The sequence below is a fragment of the Pan paniscus genome, chromosome 3, assembly GCF_029289425.2.
Source record: "Pan paniscus chromosome 3, NHGRI_mPanPan1-v2.0_pri, whole genome shotgun sequence".
Taxonomy (NCBI): Eukaryota; Metazoa; Chordata; class Mammalia; order Primates; family Hominidae; genus Pan; species Pan paniscus.
Genome location: NC_073252.2, coordinates 61224913 through 61246308, shown reverse-complemented (window position 1 = coordinate 61246308; position 21396 = coordinate 61224913). Strand labels below are relative to the sequence as shown.

At 34.1% G+C, this 21396-nt stretch overlaps 1 pseudogene; it reads right to left on the bottom strand.

Moving 5' to 3' along the window:
- Window positions 1-6202: 6202 nt before the first annotated feature.
- LOC100985173 (UDP-glucuronosyltransferase 2B17-like) overlaps window positions 6203-21396 on the bottom strand; it is a 47012-nt pseudogene continuing 31818 nt past the window's right edge.

Genomic DNA, 21396 nt, shown 5'->3' with positions numbered 1-21396 from the left:
GTCTAGCTTCAATGCTTCAAAGGACAGGATGACTCTTTCATTAGAGGCTAATGCAGCTGGTGGCTTGAAGTTGAAGCCAATTTTTTTTTTTTTTTGAGATGGAGTCTTGCTCTGTCGCCCAGGCTGGAGTGCAGTGGCACCATCTCAGCTCAGTGCAAGCTCCGCCTCCCAGGTTCATGCCATTCTCCTGCCTCAGCCTCCTGAGTAGCTGGGACTACAGGCACCCGCCACCACGCCCAGCTAATTTTTTGTATTTTTAGTAGAGATGGGGTTTCACTGTGGTCTCGATCTCCTGACCTCATGATCCACCCACCTCAGCCTCCCAAAGTGGTGGGATTACAGTCATGAGCCACCGCACCCGGCTGAAGTCACTGTTTATTTACCATTTGGAATATCCTAGGGCCTTAGATAAATTATTCTAAATCTACTCTTTCTGTGCTCTATTAATGGAATATCAAAGCTTGGTTGATAACACATTTCTTTACAGCATAAATTACTAAATATTTTAATCCCACCGTTGAGATCTATTGCCCAGAAAGAAATATTCCTTTAGAAATATTAGCATTCATTGACAACGTACCTGGTCACCCAAGAGCTCTTATGGAGATATACAGGGAGATTAATGCTGTTTTTATGCCTGGTAATACAACATTCATTCTGTAACACATATATCAAAAAGTAATTTCAACTTTTAAGTCAATTAAGGAACAAGTTTTGTAAGAGTATTGCTGCCATTAACAGCAATTTCTCTGTTGGATATTGTCAAAGTAAATTCAACACTTTCTGGAAAAGTTTCACCTTTCTAGATGATATTAAGAACATTTGAGTCATTAAATGAAGTAAACATATCAACATTAACAGGAATTTGGCAGAATTTGATTTCAAATATCATAGATAATGTTGAGAGCTGCAGGAATTCAATGGAAGAAGTAACCACAGATATGGTAGAAATAGTAAGGGAACTATTACTGGAATTAGAAGAAGAACCTGAAGTTGTGACTGAATTGCTATAATCTCATGATAAAACTTGAATAGATGAGTTCTTTCTTATGGATCAGCAAAAAAATGTGGTATAGTGAGATAGAACCTACTCCTGGTGAAGATGCTGTGAACATTGTTGAAATGACAACAAAGTATTTAGAATATTACTTAAGGTTATTTGATAAAGCAGCAGTAGGGTTTAAGTGGATTGATTCTAACTTTAAAAGAAGTTCTATCATGAGTAAAATGCTATCAAACTGCACATGCTGCAGATAAATCCAAGTCAAAATCACAATGAGATGCTAACTCAAGCCAGTCAGAATGGCTATTTTTAATAAGTCAAAAACAACAGATGCTGGTGAGATTGTGGAGAAAAAGGAACACTTTTACACTGTTGGTGAGAGTTTAAATTTGTTCAACCATTGTGAAAGACAGTGTGGTGATTCCTGAAAGACCTAGAGGCAGAAATATAATTTTTCCCAGCAATCCCATTACTGGGTATATACCCAAAATAACATAAATTGTTGTATTATAAAGACACATGCATGCATATGTTCATTGTGGCAATATTCACAATAGCAAAGACATGGACTCAACCTAAATGCCCATCAATGACAGACTGGACAAAGAAAATGTGGTACATATTCTCCTTGGAATACTATGCATCCCTAAAAAAGAATGAGATCATATCCTTTGCAGGGAAATGGTTGGAGTTGGAGGCTGTTATTCATAGCAAAATAATGCAGAAACAGATAACCAAATACCACATGTCCTAACTTATATGTGATAGCTAAATGATGAAAAGATATGGACACATGTGGGGTAACAACACACAGTGGGGACTTTTGGAGGTCAGGGGATGTGAGGAGGGAGAGGATCAAAAAGAATAGCTAATGGATGCTAGGCTTAATACCTGGGTAATGGGATGATCTGTGCAGCAAACCACGATGGCACACGTTTACCTTGTAACAAACCTGGACATCCTGCACATGTACCTTGAACTTTAAATAAAAGTTGGAAATTTTTAAAAAATGAAGGTCAATGGGTGCAGCAAACATTATTTTTGTCTTTTTAAAAGACATTGCCACAGCTCCCCAAACTTTCAGCAGCCACCACCCTGATTAGTTAGCAGCTGTCATTATCAATGCAAGACCCTCCACCTACAAAATGATTACAACTCACTGCAGACTCAGATGATTGTTAGGATTTTTAAAGCAATGAAGTATTTTCATTACAGTGTGTACATTATTTGTAACATATTTATATTGCAGACTTAAGAGACTACAGTATAGTGTAAATATAACATCTATATGCCATGGAAAACCAGAAAATTTTGTTTGACTTACTTTACTTCAGTGTTCTGGGACCAAATCTGCAATATCTTGGAAGTATGTCTTGTATAAGTGAAAATAAAATGAGATCTACTCTTTTAAAAGTATTTTAAGTGTGTGATACATTATTGTTAACTATGGCCACAATGTTGTGCAGCAGTGCTCTGAAACCTGCTCATCTTATTTTTACTGGAACTTTATACTCATTGAACAGCAACTCTCAATTTCCTCCATTCTCCAGCCACTGGTAACCTCCATTCTACTCCCCCATTCTTTGAATTTGACTGTTTCAAATTTCTCACACAAGTAGAATCATAAAGTATGTGTCCTATTGAGACTGGCTTATTTCACTTAAAATTATTTCCTGAAGGTTCATCTATGTTGTTACATATTGCAGGATGGGTGGATCATATAGAAGTTCTATTTTTAATTTTTTGAGCAACCTCTACACTGTTTTCATTTTGGCTGTAAAAATTTATATTCCCACTTACAGTGTATGAAAATTTCAATTTCTCCATTTCCTAGCCAACAACTTTTATTGTGTGTATATATATGTATGTGTGTGTTTGTGTCTGTATGTTGATAAAGACATGGTAAGAGGTATAAGGTGATATCTCATTGCAGTTTTGATTTTCCTGATGATGAATTTACATTAATTAGTTTTCATACAGCTGTTGTCCATATGTACAACTTCCTCAGAGAAATGTCTTTTCAAGTATTTGCCTATTTATTAATCATGGCTTTTTTTCTCTTTTTGCTATTGAGTTGTTGCAGTTCCTAATATATTTTAGGTATTAACCTCTCATGAGATATATGATTTGAAAGTGTTTCCCATTCCCATTTTATCTTTTCACTCTGTTGACTTCTTTGCTGTGCAGAAACTTTTTAGTTTGTTACAATTCTACTTTCATATATTTGACCTTGTTACCTGTACTTCTGAGGTCATACCCAATAGACCATTGCCCAGCCCAATGTCATAAAATTTTTTCCCTGTGTTTTATTGTGAGAGTTTTATAGTTTCAGGGCTTATGTTTAAGTCTTTCATTTGTTTTGTGTTTATTTTTATATATGACATAAATTAAGGGTCCAATTTTATTCTTTTGCATGTGGACATCTGGTGTTCTCATCCAGTACCGTTTCTTGAAGAGACTGACCTTTATTGAGTATATTTGAGACTCATTGAATATAAGTGCATGGTATATTTGTGACTTTATCATCTGGGCACTCTATTCTGTTACTTAAATCTCTCTCTATTTATGTCTTTATGTGAATACCATGTTATTTTAACAACTGTAGCTTTTAATATATTTTGAAATAAGGACATGTGATGCCCTATAACTGTGTTTTACTTTTCCCACATTGTTTTGGCTAGTTACTTCTTCCTGGATCATTATACATTTTAAGATTTTTTTGTCTTTGTATAAGTCATTGGTGTTTCCATAGAGATTACATTTAATATATTAATCACTTTAGGTTGTATAGATGTTTCTATAACATTAAATCTTCCAGTCGATATACTATGTCTTTCTAAATTAGTATAATCTTTAATTTCATTCATCAGTGTTTTGTAGTTTTTAGTATACATGTCTTTCTTCCACTTGTTAAAGTTTATTCTTATGTATTTTGTCCTTTTTGAGGCCATTGCAAATTGGAGTGCTTTGTTAATTTCCTTTTCTGATAGTTCTTTATTAATACACAGAAAGGTAAGTGATTTTTGTATGCTGATTTTATATGCTGCAAATTTACTGAATTTATGCACTTGTTCTAATAATATTTGGTGGCATCTTTAGGGTTTTCCACATATAATATCATGTCCTCTGCAAACAGAGGTTATTTTACTGTTGATTCAGAAGCCTATTGCTTTTTTTCTTTTTCTTGCCTAATTGTTCTGGCTAGGATTTCCAGTATGGTGTATAATAGAAGCAGCAAGAGTGAACATCCTTTCCTTATTGTGAAAACAGATGAAAAGTTTTCAGTTTTTTTTAATCATTGAGTATGATGTTAGCTATGAGCTTTTCATGTATTGCCTTTATCAGGTTAAGATAATTTCCTTCTATTTCTTGTTGCAGGAAGTAAGGGACCCTGAATGGAGGGACTGGCTGGAGCTGAGGCAGAACATCATAAATTGTGAAGATTTCATGGACATTTATCTGTTCTGAAAATTAATACTTTTATAATTTCTTATGCCTTTCTTTACTGCAATCTCTGAACATAAATTGTGAAGATTTCATGGACATTTATCACTTCCCTAATAATACTATTATAATTTCTTATGCTTATCTTTACTTTAATCTCTTAATCCTGTTATCTTCATAAGTTGAGAATGTATGTCACCTCAGGACCACTATTGTACAAATTGATTGTAGAACATGTGTGTTTGAACAATATGACATCTGTTTGTAAAACATATATGTTTGAATAATATGAAATCAGTGTACCCTGAAAAAGAACAGAATAACAGCAATTTTCAGGGAACAAGGGAAGATAACCATAAGGTCTGACTGCCTGAGGGGTTGGGCAGAATAAACCATATTTTTCTTCTTGCAGAAAGCCTACAAATGGATGTGCAAGGAGGAGAAATACCGCTGAATTCTTTTCCCAGCAAGGAGTAACCCTGGGGAAGGAATGCATTCCTGGGGAGAGGTCTATGAATGGCCACTCTGGGAGTGTCTGTCTTATGCGGTTGAGATAAGGACTGAAATACGCCCTGGTCTCCTGCAGTACCCTCAGGCTTACTAGGATTGGGAAATTCCAGCCTGGTAAATTCTAGCCAGACTGGTTCTCTGCTCTCAAACCCTGTTTCCTGTTAAGATGTTTATAAAAACAATATGGGAACAGCAGGACATAGAGCCTCATCAGTAATTCTAATTCTGCCTTTGCCTTGTGATCTTTATGGCCCTTTGAAGCAAGTGATCCTTGTGACCTACTCCTTGATCATACACCCCCTCCTCTTTTAAAATCCCTAATAAAAACTTGCTGGTTTTGCAGCTCAGGGTCGTCAGCACAGTCCTACCAATATGCGATGTCAACCCTGGAGGCCCAGCTGTAAAATTTCTCTCTTTGTACTCTTTCTCTTTATTTCTCAGACCAGCCACCAATTAGGGAAAATAGAAAAGACCTACGTTGAAATATTGGGGGCTTGTTCCCCTGATATCATTTCTATTTCTAGTTTGTTTAGAGCTCTCTTTTTAAAACTCATAAACAATTGATTTTTTTCAAATGCTTTGTTTTGCATTTACTGATATATCAAGTGATTTTTATGCATCATTGGGTTAAGGTGATATGTCACATTTGCTCATTTTTGTGTGTTCTATTATCCTTAAATCAAGGGATAAATTTGTCATTTCTTTTAGGAAAGAAGCAATGCTGAGTCTTGAACATAGTAAAAGCCAAGCAACACTACTGGTCTTGTAATATCAAAAGGAAGAGTGAGACTTTCTTCACAATTTAATTATTGAGTAGTTTCTTTGCAACAGTAAAAACAACAAAATTCTGCTGAAAATGAAACCAAAGAATTCTGAGTATTTGCAAAATGGTATTAATATTGTGAATGGATGTCTTAATATTGGGTCAATGTATAAAGTGTGAAACACAGCTCAGTAATTTTTGTGCATGTGCCACTTGTGAATAGAATAATGTATTTCACATAAACCCATATGGTTTTACATTATTTTTTATTTTTCCTTGTTTTTAAGTATTTGACTAAGAATATTTCTAACTTTTAAATAGGCACTAAATCTCTGGAAAATAAATTTTGACCTAACAGTGTAAGTTATAAAAATATGTTTTGTCACAGGAGGAAGGAAATCCTCTGTATCAACCTCTTTATGCTGGAATTAACTGAAGGAATTCTATGTTTTGGTCATTCCAGCTACAAGCCTTTTATGTAACTAATCCCTTTTCTCCTTCTTTCCTGTTTTAGCAAACTTTCAGAAAGAAAACAGGCAACATCTTGTGATGATGAAGATCACAGTTGACACACAGGCCAGCAGGAACCCAATCACATGCAAGTTGTGGTATTGGAACCAGGTGAGGTCGTGGGCTGCAACCCGAAGCTGCTTGGCTCCTTTGTGCTGCATGACAAACTCAATCCAGAAGGCTGCTTGATCCAGGGGCTTAATTGGCAAATCATGGTGAATTATTGATAACTTCATAGCATTCTCTTTGTAGCTGAAGGATAAACATAAAAATACCAACATTGAAAGTAAATTTATTTCCTAAGTCTATGGATGGTCTTTGAAAAGTGTCACATCAATGCTTCAAAGTAAATATTATAGAATTGTCATAGGAATCGAATGTTTTGGTTTGGACAAATGTAGAAAGTTTATTTTTTAAAATGGAATTTTATAAAGAAAAATATTTTTTAAATTAAAAATGGAAGGTCAGGTGAGAAAGTTAATGTCTTTGTAGCAGAGGAAATATTTTGAGCCATTCTGTGTGCTACAGGTAAGACAGTGGAAATGCAATCTGAGATTGATCATCTTGATATTTTATTTTTTTTTGAGAGAAAGTCTTTCTCTACGGCCCAGATTGGAGTGCAGTGGCATGATTATGGGTCACAGCAGCCTCCACAGTGTGGGCTTAAACAATCCTCCCACCTCTGCCTCCTGAGTAGCTGGGACTGCAGGCATGCACCACTTTGCCCAGTAATTTTTAAATATTTTTTTGTAGAGATGGAGTCCTACCAGTTTGCCCAGGATGGTTTCAAACTCTTGGGCTCAAGTCATCCTTTTGCTTTAGCCTTCCAAATTTCTGGGACTACAGGTGTGAACCACCTTTATCGACCCATTTTGATATTTTTAAGGAAAAATTGTTTCACAGCTGGTGTAATATTTCTAAATTAGTCTTTCTCTTTCTACCCTTCTATTCTGTGTTCTACCATATTTTCCTCCCAGTAGTCAGAATAATTTTTTGAAATAAAAGCCAGATTATGGCATTCCTCTGATAAGATTTTCACCTGGCTTCTCACTATATTAAGAATAAAATCTAAATCTGTCTTTGTTCTACAGAACCCTACATGGTCAGGCATGGGCAACTTCTTCTAATACTTTCCCCATCCACCTTCTCTCCTAGAGGCATTGCCCTTCTATTGTTCTTTCAGCTCCCCAATGTGTTCTCACCTGAGCCCCTTTACACCCTTTGTCCCCTCTCTCCCTCTCTTGGAATATTCCTCCTTGCAACAACTTGAGGCTTGCTTCTATATCTTTTTGAGGCTTCCCCTTAAATAATACCTGTTAGAGAGGCTTTTCGTGGCCACACTATGGTAGTACCTGTAGGATTTCCTCTATTGTTTTGTGCTTATTTTGCTGTTTAATTCCTGGAACTTAAAAATATGTTACATGTCTTCTCAAATAAAACTTTAAGTATAAAATACATAAATGTGCACAAATTCAATGAATAGCTCAAAATTTTAACATTACCTTGAACAATATCCTGATGTGAACACCAACTTACCTACTACTCAGATCATAATATAAGACATCACAACCTGCCTAGAAAAACTCTGTCTTCTTGGGCCATTTTAGTCACTACTTTTGTCCTCAAGTTAAAACTACCTTGACTTCTAATAGATTAATATTGCTTGTTTACATAATGAATTATATAATATATACTCATTTGTGTCTTTTTTTGGGTAGAAGTTATTGGCTAATTCCATTGCTGTAATATGATTCAGTCAATTGACAAATACCACAGATTATCTCTTATTTTTATGACTGATGGATATTTGGGTTGTTAAGATTTTTGAACACGATTACTAATTCTGGGGTAAGCAAATGTGTGTATATCATTAGATATACATATTAATACATTTTTGATGTGTGTATACTTGAGAGATGAGTTGCTGAGAAAAAGATGCATGTAGAATTATGATGTTTTGTTGACTGGCTTTTTAAATACACAAATTTAATTTCCAAAATTTAGAGTTGTTTTTTAAGTTATAATTTTTTGGATAATTTCGAATTTATTTCTAGTATGGCTAGAGCATTTCCTTTTTATGCTTTTGAATCTTATCACATTTGCTGAGTCTTGATTTTTGGCCTAGCAGAAGTTCAATTCACTAACTATTCCATATACTCTTAATAAACGTGTATTCTCAATTTACATTCACACTCACCTCCACACCTCCACACATAAAAATGTGTGTATATATATATATATATATACACACACATATACACAAACTTACTATATATATATATGCAATACATATATATGTATACACACACATATATACAATAGGTTATATTTATGCTCTTCAAATGTTTATTTTTAAATCACTTTTTTTTTGGTCTGTTTAAATTTAGTATGAGTTCTAGTAGATTCACTTTTAAATCTACTGTCTTATTCTGTATTTTATTTTCTGTTTTCCAATCTGCTGTATGTTTCTTTTCTAATTCTTTCCTGTTTGCTTTTAAACTATTTTTAATCATTCACTGTCTTACTGTCTTCCTCGTAAGGTATTTTCAGTATATTTTCTAAGGTGGTACCTCCTTATATATATTGATAATAGTAATCAATAGTCACAGCATTTTCTACATTATTTCTTTTGGAGCACAGAAAAATTATTACAGATTTATTTTCTCAATATTAAAACTTTGTGCTTCAAGGGACATCTTCAATAAAGTAAAAAAAAGAATCAACCTATAAAGAGTGGGAGAAAATATTTAACAATCATAGACTGACAAGGCATTCCACCAATAATATAAAAATAATTCTTATGAATCAATAATAAGATAAAAATGTTAGAAATGTTCAAAAGATAGGAATAAAATTTTCTCAAAAGAAGACGAATGACTTGCCAGTAAGTGCATGAAAAGATGGTTATGTCTTTAGCCACAAGGAAAATGCAAATTAAATCCACAATGAAAGATCATTTTATATCCACTGGGATCCCTGTAACAAAAAGATAGGAGATAACAAGTGTAGGGAAGAGCGTGAAGAAATTGGAACCCTCCTGTACAGCTAGAAGTAATGAAAAATGGTGCAAGTACTTTGAAAAACAGTTTAGCAGTTCTTCATAAACATCAACTTTCCATATGGCTCAGAAATTCCACTCCTAGTATCTTCTCAAAATTAGTGAAAACAACTTTTTTCACAAAAAATATGTAGAGCAGTGTTTATAAGAGCTAAAATTGGAAATAACTGAAATGTCTGAGAGCTGATAAATGGGTAAATTCAAAATGGTACATTCATCAAAGAATATTAGCAATAAAAAGAAAAACAGTTCTGACACTTCCAACAATATGGGTGAAACTAATAAAAGACATTGTACTAAGTCAAAGAAATCATTTATAGAACACTGTAAATTGTATGATTTAATTTACATGAAATATCCAGAGAGAATAATCTATTGAGAAAGTAAGTTGGTATTTCCCTAGGACTGGAGGTTTATCAACAGTGATTTTATGCATTTTGAGGTTTATTTTAGGGTGATAAAAATGTTCAAAAATTATATTGTGGTGATGGCTTTGTAACTATGTAAATGTACTAACTACGTTTAGATCTCACTTTTAAATAGGTAAATACTATGCTATGCAAATTGTATCTTAAAATAATGATAATACTAAAAATACATTATTGAGCATGAATACAGTTATACTTTCAGAAATTTTATGTATTGAATTGAAATACTTTATTGTATTTCTCCAAGTTCATTATTTCATTGTATTATAATCCATCATTCAAAAAACTTATATTTTAAACAATTATCTATATATGTTTAAAAATATTTTTGTGTAGAAAGTTGTTACAGTAATTGGTGACCCATTAAATATATGGGATCAAATGTAACTGAAATAATTGGTGAAAAATAAAAGCAGGTTTCAAGTTGGTTAAATTATTTAAATTCTTTCAAAATTGGTCTCCTAAAAGGGGTAAGACATGTATTCAGTGTTGTCAAAAGAATCTGTAAATACCACATAGTAAAAAAAATTGTCTTACTCACACAGGGTCATAAATGACTGTCTTCAGTGCATTGAGCAAATCTGTACTTGACATGGTCCTGATGTCCACATTGAGGGCCTTCATGTGAGCAATGTTATCAGGTTTATCTGCAAACAAAGGAATGCCCATCATAGGGATCCCATGGTAGATTGCCTCGTAGATGCCACTGGTTTCACCACGAGTCATAAAAGATTTAGTTTTTGGATGACCTAGGATTGGATAAATTTTAGCAAAATTATTCATAAGACTGAAATGAGAAATGCACAGTAGAATGCTCTGAAAGGGGCAGTGTCTACTAAATAACAGATTATTATACACATCAAACTCCATTAGAATTGCTTTCAGATTTCAGAGAAAGAAGCACCTAATTCTTCTGGAGGTAAGTGAAGGCTACATGAAAAGGTGGTGGCGTGTGTGACTTCAGACTCAAAAAATGAATTGATATTGCCAGGTGGACAAAATGAAAAAGCACATTCTGAATGAAAAAAATGTGCAAAAAAAAGAGAAAAGAAAATCAATAATATTGTGTATGTTAGAGCATTTTCCCTTAAATAAATACTGCGGTCACTGAGTGGGATATGTGGTGTATGCAAGGCAACAGGGAGTGTGGTGGTGGTATTGGAATAGAAGAAAGACAGGCCACATTACATCAGGAAACGTGTTAGCACTTTATGATAAAGATTGAGGATTTAGGCCGGGTGCAGAGGCTCATGCCTGTAATCCCAGCACTTTGAGAGGCAGAGGTGGGTGGATCACCTGAGGTCAGGAGTTCGAGACCAGCCTGGCCAACATGGTGAAACCTGGTCTCTACTAAAAATACAAAAATTAGAGAGGCTTGGTGGCAGGTGCCTGTAATCCCAGCTACTCGGGAGGCTGAGGCAGGAGAATCACTTGAACCTGGGAGGTGAAGGTTGCAGTGAGCCAAGGTCATGCCAATGCACTCCAGCCTGGGGACAAGAGTGAGACTTCATCTCAAAAAAAAAAAAAAAGATTGAGGATTTATTTTCAGAAAATGCAGAGGTATTGGTAATAAAAGAGGCACTGTTATTTTTTAGTGTCTTTTGAAATTAACCCTGAAGTAGGGAAAAGGACAGGTGTAAAGCTGTACAAATAGGAGACAGAGAGACAATCCAGGAAGTTATTGGGAAACCCCGTGAGAGGTAATTATATCTGAAATAAAGATAATTTGATTCTGAACATGAAGAATGTGAGTGTCTATAATAAAATACCAACTATATAGTTATTTTCCTGGTAAGACTGGAAAATAAATATAAAGTAGTTAGCCTTTATATTTGAGTTTTTTGATAATAAATGTTCCGTAAGTTTCTTTCAGGTTGAACTGTCCCTCTAATTGGCTGTTAGTCATATATTCAGTATTTGTTCTGCAGAGTATTACCAAGAAGGTCATTCTGGGATATCCACTTGTACAGCTGAGTATTGGATGCTAAAGTATTTGGTCTCTTTCCGTCCACAGAACCTGTTGGGGTAAAGAAAATATCTTGTTCCATGAATAGAATGCGAAAGCTATAAGATGTTAGAACTCTAAAGAAATTGTCAATCAGCTAGTTAAACTCCTTCCATATAATAGATGAAAAAACGAGAACAAGCAATTTTAAGAAATGAGTACTACTAAAAGACTATTGAATATCCACATTTCATGTCTTTTCTTTTATTATCAATTTGGTATATTAGAAAATCATGGTGTTTCCAACAGAGAAGCTTAGACACTTGAGAATATCAATAAAAAATTCAAAAATTTAAGAAATTATTAGACAGTCATTATAATTCTACTGTAAAATACAGTAACAAATTAGTGACAACCTATACATTTATTTTATGTATTTTATACTACCTGTAATCTTCCAAATTTAATGTTAGCTTATTCCTTGAGTGAAATGAGAAGTGTTACTTATATCTATTTTTCTGTAAGTTATTTTGTTAGTGTTTGACATCTTTGATTTATAAAAAACAAAATCTATAAAATCAGCTACCTGTGAGAAATAAATCAGTGCTACATAGGTAGTACATATAACTTCTTGTAGATTACACATTACCCAGCACTACATCCAAGAAAAATTTCAAGTGACAATTTCTTTCTTTTCTTTTCTTTTTTCTTTTCTTTTCTTTTTTTTTTTTTGAGATGGAGTCTTGCTGTGTTGCCCAGGCTGGAGTGCAGTGGCACCATCTCAGCTCACTGCAACCCTCGCCTCCTGGGTTCAAGCGATTTTTCTGCCTCAGCCTCCCAAATTGCTGGGATTACAGGCATGCACTGCCATGCCCAGCTAATTTTTTTATTTTTCAGTAGAGACGGGGTTTCACCATGTTGGCCAGGCTGGTCTCGAACTCCTGACCTCAAGTGATCTGCCCACCTAGGCATCCCAAAGTGCAAGTGGCAATTTCTGAGTCAAATTCAAAGTACTATCATTTTGCTAGTTTTGGAAATTCTTCCAATGTAGGCAAAAAGAGCCAATTGGCAATTTATGAATAAGAATATACACACTAAAAATTGTAAAATTATATTTTGCTAAATTTTGCTTAACTGATCATTAACACTTAGATGCTGCTATAAAGCATCGACAGCATAGATTAATATGGGCTGCTTTAGCCAAGCCATACCCATAGACAGTACCAAAATAAGATACTGATTTTAGATTCCCCAAGCAATCCTTATAAACTGGAGTGTAATTTACAAGTGTTTTCCTTGTATTTGCTATGTGAGTGTTAAAGTAACTTTGTGTTTCCAGAAAAAAATTAGCATAGGTCATTAGGAGAAGGCTTTTTCAGAGAGGAAACTAAAAAGTAACTCACAAATACACAAAGACTTCAAGTGTATTCTGCATATTACAAAATAAGTTCCTACTATATTTCATGGAGTGAAGGCATCTGAACCTCTTTCCATGCCTGGCTTCCTTCTGCTTGACTCCTTATATTCCCTTCTCCTTCCTCCGTCGGGAGGAGGTGTTTATCTGATGGTTAGAGCAGAGGCTTTATGGGACCACATTTTATAATGCACGGAGTCTACCCTAAAAGCAGGATTCTGTTCCCTCCTTTTCTATCATATTTTCCTGTTTAAGACATTAGGACGGCCCAGTAAACAGGGCAGGCAAGTTCTTCTGCTTCTCTAAATCTACTTGGCTAGGTGGATACCTCCAGAATAGCGGTTTGTCAGCCTGGACATCTTTTCTCTGAATGCATTCTGAATTGCCTGCTAAATAGGTGTATTCCAAAATGTACAGGAAGTACAGGAGACCAGATTACTGAGCAAGCCTAAATTGAATGATGCATTTCAGACTTTTTTCAATACCTTATTGTTATTGTAATAGTGCAGTAACTGATTAAAATGTAAGTGATTTTAAATAATATCTATAGTGTATACCATGTTCTCAGGAAACTTGTAAGCAAAAGGGACAAATGACAGGGCAGAATTTGGTGATTTCTATGTACATGCCTACAATACTATGATAATACCACAACTTCACCTGCACCTCTTAAATATATTTTTCTGATCACAATATTAATGTCAGAATTTTTATCAAACACACCCTCGTTATTTTAGTATCTTCCATATATATTTTTGTTTTTGAACCAATATCTGAGATAATTAGAGCTATCATATCAGTTATTTTTTCTGGCAGAAAATTTCTATGATTGGACTCTTTACAGAGTTTAACAGACTCATTCAGTAGCTGTCCACCATTAAGACATTTTATCTAACCTTTCGTGGAATCTGGGCAAGAGCTGATGCAATCACGTTGGCCCTTTCTTCTGTGATGTTACTGACCATAGACTTAAGCAAGACTGCCACGACACCATTTTCTCCAGAGCCCTGCACAAACTCTTCCATTTTCTGTGAAGAATTTGTTCTATCACAAAAGAGTGTCAGCATAGCAAACACTATAGAAAAGATTAGTACATACATCTAAGAAGAGAAAATCAAGCATTATCAGAAATTTTTGGAGTAATGGCTATTTTTTAACTGACCTAATCCCTCTCTTTCTTTGGAAGAAGTTATGGAATATGATATACATGGCATCTGTTATGGCTATTTGTGTAAATATGTGTGTCTGTAAAAGGAAAAGATGAAAAACAACTATGACACTATAGAAGAAGGAGATAATGCTAGAAAATATTATACCCAGACTCTTCATTTACAGTACTGTAATTACTAATATGGGTTCTTGGAAGGTGGCATTTGTTGTGTTTAATTCCATAGTGTTGTAGTTCTACTAAATTCCTTGTGTTTATTAAGGCAGGGTTTTTTGTTTGTTTGTTCTTTCTGTAGAGTTTTTTTAGTTGGGAGTCATTGGAACCATTACCTGGCTATGAGCAGTGAGGAAAAGTTACTATTGAAATAATTTTATATGTCTATTTCTTTAGCTCTGTAATTCTTCATACCTCATTTAAAACTTGTCAGATTATCTGTCTTTTTCCCTAAAAAAAATCTTTAAAAGCTGAAGTTTAATAATGATGGAGATTCAAGAGTCTGATACTGTAGTGTGAAATTTCTGTGAACTAGTCCTGAGAATCCCATTTATAATACAGAATTATGCAGTATATAGTTACATAACTGAGTGATTGTATTTCTCAGGTCATTGTTTAAATATTACTAAGACACTTTTTTTCCTGAAATCACACTACATAAAATGATATGCTACTGGCCAGGCATGGTGGCTCACACCTGTAATCCTAGCACTTTGGGAGGTCGAGGTGGGCAGATCACCAGGTCAAGAGATTGGGACCATCCTGGCCAACATGGTGAAACTCTGCCTCTACTAAAAATACAAAAATTAGCTGGGCGTGGTGGCACACACCTGTAATCCCAGATACTCGGGAGGCTGCGGCAGGAGAATTGCTTGAACCCGAGAGGTGGAGGTTGCAGTGAGCCGAGATTGTGCCGCTGCACTCCAGCCTGGGCGACCCAGCGAGACTCCATCTCAAAACAAAACAAAACAAACAAACCAAACAAACAACTGATGTGCTACCTATAACTGCCTGTGAGGGACCCTCATCATCACTTTTCTGTGTCTCACAGGGGCACTTAATCCTCAGTGGAAGAATCTACCAGTCATTTTTCCAGTGGAGATCTCTTCACTATCTTGAGTAGCTCATTCACACAATGTAAAGCCCTTGTTGAATATGTGTTTGCTTGAAATTTATTGAGAATTACTCTGAACTGTGGTTTCCCTTATGTTCTCATTTGTAAATGTAAATGCGTAGTATAATTCCACATTGCTCAGTGCATACGCCTATCAAGACAAAATAAAGAGAAAGAGAAATGTAGCGCCAAAAGTTTTCAGTATATAATGTCAAAATTGAATACCCATCTTTTTGTTGTTGTTGTTTCTTTTGTTTTCCATTTATTATTTATTTATTTTCTCTGTAAAATAATGATGAACCCGTTCTGACATAACCGGTATACTTTCAGATCCTAAACATGGGAGGTAAACCTTCTTTTAAAAACTTGTTTAAAAAAAGAAATCCTAAAGTTTGTGTATGCACGACATATATTGCCAAGTATTTTTCAAAAATATAATTTGAGCCTTATGACATTAGTTTTAATTGGAGAGTCACTGTACTACTATTCCAGGTAGTTCTTGGGGCTCTCAGGTATTCTGTGTGACTCGTTACCTGTGTGAACACAAAGTATCTGAAACAGTTCTCAATTTAGAAAGTTTATTTTGCCAAGGATAAGGACATGCTCATGACACTGCCTCAGAAAGTCTCAATGACATGTGCTCAAGGTGGTTGGGGCACAGCTTGGTTTTACACATTTTAGCAGACATGAGACATCAATCAATATGCGTATGATGTACATTGGTTTGGTCAGGAAAGGTGGGGCAATTCAAAGTGATGCCTTCATGTCATAGATAAGAGTTAAAAGGTTGCATTCTTTTTTGGGTCTTAGATGAGCCTTTTGCTGAATACACAGTATACATATGAGAGAAGGGTTGAGAAATAGTCACTTATGCCTTAGTCTGACTCAGTAAATCTGCATTTTTTCCATAAACAATGGTGAAGGGATGGCTTTGAGTTCTGTCCTCTTTTGTCCCTCACCTGTGAAGATAAGCTATCAATTTACATTTCCAGGGTGAAATTCAACAGAAATGTTTCAGGTTAAAGATTTTGAGGCCCACAAGGAATTTCCTCGTGGGAAGATTGTAAGGGAGGTATGTAACTTAAAAACAACAACAACAACAACAACAACAAAAACCCAACTTTGTAGCTATTTTATTTAGGAATAAAATGGGAGGCAGGTTTGGCTGATACAGTTTCCAGCTTGACTTCCCTTTGACTTAGTGACTTTGGGTTTTCAAGATTATTTTTCTTTCAGACCTGTAGCCACATTTAATGGAACTTGTGTTTGATGTTTTGTCTCAATGCCTCGCTGCCCAGAGTCTTCTTCATCCACCCAATATTGAGGTAGCATATTGTCTGTTTATACACTCATCAGTGATCTCATTCTGGGATATCTTCATGAAAATAATATATCAGTGTACAAAATATTAAAGTATGAAAAGCTTAAAAAAATTAAATTTCCCTCATACTCTCTGTCTAGAGCTATTCCTGATTTAAATTTGTATGCTTTTATTATGGTTTTTATTCTATTTATATAATTCACTGTGATGTTTATTTAGATAATTTTAATCTTATTGTATATTCCTTTTCATCCTGCATAAAAATTGTGATCTAGTTTTATTCATCATTTTGTTTCTCAGTTTCCAACAATTCTTGTATTATAGCTGACACTGTAATTATACATATTTTGATAAAATGATTGTATACAATATGCAGAGAATGCATATTGTATACATTTTTACATAGTACCCAATAGTTTTTCAGGCCTTCTGCCCTTCTCTTCCCTCTGTAGTAGTCCCCACTGTCTATTGTTCCCATTTTTGTATATGTGTACCCCAAGCTTAGCTCCCACTTATAAGTGAGAACACATAGTATTTAGTTTTCTGTTTCTGGGTTAATTATTCTGGTTCATGTGTGTGTGTGTGTGCACAAATCTCCATGTATTTGTTTGTTTATCTTGGCTTTAATCTGTCATTTTATTTTCTTTTTTCAAATGTTGTCTGCCTATCTATCTATTTATCTAGCTAATCTATCTATCTATCTACCTATCTATCTATCTATCTATCTATTATCTATTTATCATCTATCTATATATTTAAGAATGAGGACATAGAATGATTCACTGGGATATCTTTGTATCTGTGAAGGACTTAGTATCTGGTTGGCTTTGATTTTTATGCTGAACGCATACAACTACTAGACCTTACCTAAAGGGAACAAAAAATTTCATAAAAAAGATTATACTTTGATGTGTTACATCAATTCTAGTTTTCTCATTTTACCCTGGTGAATTTATTTCAATTTCTTTAGGGAAAAACTCTCTAGTTTTTGTGTGGAAAGTGCAAAGAGGATGGTATTATGTAATACAGTAAGGGTTAGTGCATTTCATTTTCATGTCTTTAGTTTCCTTTAGTCTGTAATTATCCCTTCATTTTTTGTCTCTGTTAATTTTTGACTTCTAGATGAATTATTGACCAGTTGTTTTATAGAATGATTCTTATTTTACATTTGTTTAATGTTCCTTTATGATTAAGTTGCTATCACACATTTTTTGAAAGAATACTGCAGACATGTTGTTGTAGTCTTCACATTGCATCATTTTTGGGCAGCAGATAGTGTTGATTTGTCATGCTGGTGATACTAACTTTGATTTCTTGGTTAAGATGCTGTCTACAGGTTTATTCCCTGTAAAATTATAATTTCTCATTTTGGAATTAGAAGTATCTTGATAGGAGACTTTGAGACTGTAAATATCCTGTTTCCATTACATCATTTCCCTCTAATTTTAGCATCCATTCAAAGATAATTTTTGCCTGAATTAAATTACTGTGGAGTTTGTCTAATGATTATTTCTATGTCTATAATTTCTTCAACAATTAGTAAGAGAAATTCTACTCTAAGAAAGAACATTTTTTCCCTTTTATTTCCTTATACTGGTTTCTGTCAATATGATTTCATGAGTATTTGGTTTATTCCAAAGGTTACAATCCACAGCTATCATTATTCCAATGCTCAGATTGGTCCAGATTCGATTCATTGGGACTTCCTTCAGTTTCCTTCTATATTTTTCTGATATGTTGTCATCATGTTGTATACTTATTTACTTTCTGGCACCCCTAGATATTTCAGGCACATCCTGTACTTTTGTTGCCTCAGGGGTAATGTCATTTATATCTTGAGGAAGGCATGGTTCGTTTTATTGGAGTATAGTGTCTAGAAGCAAAATTTCAAGTACTTAGAGTGTTCATTGCATCTGGGATATTATTACTTCTAGGCCATTTAAGCATAGACATTTTGGAAATATATCTATGCATAACTTTTCATTAACAGCTTAAGAGAATAAATAAATAATCATTTCCATAAAATACAGAAAATGGAGAGTGTAGTAAGCTAAAACATGGTAAATCTAAATAGTAAATATTTACAGATAAGCTCAAACTAATAATTTAATGTAAAAAGTTATTTTCATTTAATGTCATGTAATAGTTATGTATCAATTTAAAAAAGAATTAAATAAACTCACCTATTATGGTAGAGATTCTCAGATATTTCAATCTAGCTTTTATTTTTGTTTAAAAGAGAAACACCTAATAAAAATTACCCATATTACTATAAAATATATACAGATTTTACAAGAGGCATATACCCAATAGCAAATAAACAAAAATTGATGCAATGCTACAAAAATCAAACAAAGCAGAATTAAGATGTGAAGTATCAAATGTGATAAGTGAATCATTTCCTGTGGATAGAAATAATTCACTTAAAATTAGCAATAATAAGTATTTTGAGATTGAAATATATCTCAGAAACTGATAGATTGAACAGAGAAAATAAATTCTATGAAAGTTGATCGTATTAGCAACAAAAGTAATAAAAATAATGTACTGAATCCTGAATCTTCAAATAGAGTATAAATATTCTTTTGAAGTGCACATGAAAACTTTTATAAAATTAAACTAAGGCAATGTCACAGATGAAATCTCCACAAATTCTGAAGTATATATATCATACGTATCTATATAATGTGATACAATTAAAAGAATTATAAACTTAAAGAGAATGTATTACCTTTCAAATATACACATTTAAGAATTTCATTCAGTGGAGTGGACTGTGCTTATCATTCATGACCCAAGTCTTTACTACTTTTTCTGCTCCAAACACATATATCATGAAGAGAAGACAGCATAGAATATACTCAGGTAAGTATACAACTGAGAAAACTTACACACCAGTTGTTAGCATTAGAGAAAATTATATGAATAGATTCTTATAGGAGCTATAACAAGATGGTTTTGGCAGGATAAAAAATGTGGCAAAAGCCTTAAAAGTCGAAAACAAAATTTACCTACGGAGTTCAGGGAATTTCTGTTCTGAAAAAATGTAAGTTGTAATAACTAAAAAATTAAAACAAATTATAATGAAACTGATCTCTCTAGATGACAGCAGAGACATGCAGGAAATGAAAGTTTGCAGAAATTAACAGCTGTTGAAGATTAACTCATGAAAACCACATGAGGAAATAACCAATTCTACACAATAGTAAGATTTTCACCCAAAGTTTATAAATATAGGAAAAAAATAAAAATAATTTTTTTTCTCAGAGATGAGAAAATACTTAACATAAAAATGGAATGGGGTGAGAAGCATGAATATAAAGAGGAACATTTAGAAATTGTGGAAATTAGAAATACAGTCACTGATTGTATAAAATGTAATAGAGTTCACAAAATAAAATGGAACTGAATGAACGAATAAAAGAATGAACAAAACCTGCAATAAGGTGAATTAGTAAACTTTCTCTTTTTCTGACTGAACCTTGACTGATAGAGCTTCCAACAGAAATCACCTAATACTGTATGAATTGCCACTAAGCTGATTAAAATATGAAAGTGTTATTTGCTATTACCATATGTTAGAGCCCTCCTGATTGCCTGCTTTACTTCTGAAGCTCTGTCATTATGGTTTCCTGGTTTTAATCACTCATTCTATGCTTCATTGAAATATTTTGAACTGATTCAATGTGTTTCTCTGAAATTTAATTTTATTCTATCCTGTCTCTTGCCTCCTGCAGGTTCTCACTTTGAGCAATCCAGCTTCAGAGCTTACCTTCTCTGACCTAGGGTTCCTCATTTTTTTTTTTTTTTTACCAGTTTATCTGAACTTAATTGACCTTGTTCCTTTGCCAATCACTCTGAGCCACTGTCATCATGACTCAGGATTCTAGAATTTGAACAAATTATAAATTTGCCCTTTGTATCTTCTGTACCCCAAAGAAGAACCAGTAGACGGTACCACAAGAGAAAAATGGGTGCAGTACATGAACAAAACACCTGAATGAATCACAAACAAAAAGAGATGGTTGATTAGATTTATAATTAAGCATTTGCCAGTCAAATCAGTGATATGTTTTTATATTATTTGGATTGGTAAAATTTAACATACATCATAGATGAAGCACAAAATAACTGTCCACTCCAGTGCTGCATAGGTGGGTGTACATAGAGGGAGGTAGTGTTTGAAGGATACCCCTGGGCTCAACTGACTCAAGCTAGCTCAGTCTTGGTAAGAGGGAGACTGGACACTTCTGGTACAGTTGGGCTGCAGACACACTGTACCAACTGTAAGTTCACTTTGGTGAGAATCTTCATATGCCCTCACTTGAAAGAATTTTCTTTTCCAGATAAGTTTATGCCTTTTATTCATCTGAATTTTACCATGATGCTGTGCTCAAAGATACAACAACATTTGAGGTACTAAAAAATGAAAAATTTGAAATATTTTTGTCTGCTCTATCAGTTTTCAATTTACTGAAAGTGGAAATTTTACAGTTATTAAGAAATAAAGTAAACTGAAAAAACATAGGTGGAGTGAGACTGAGAGAAAAAGAAATGGAGAGAGTGATGGAACTCTTCCCAGCAGGGTGAAAATTATTGGATGTTTATTAAGAAAAGGGATGAATGAAATGAAAATTAACATGGCTAAAAAAAGGTCTCAACACAACATTATGAGAGGTAAGGTGAACAAATGAGACTTTTTGGAAATTAATCCAAACTAAAAG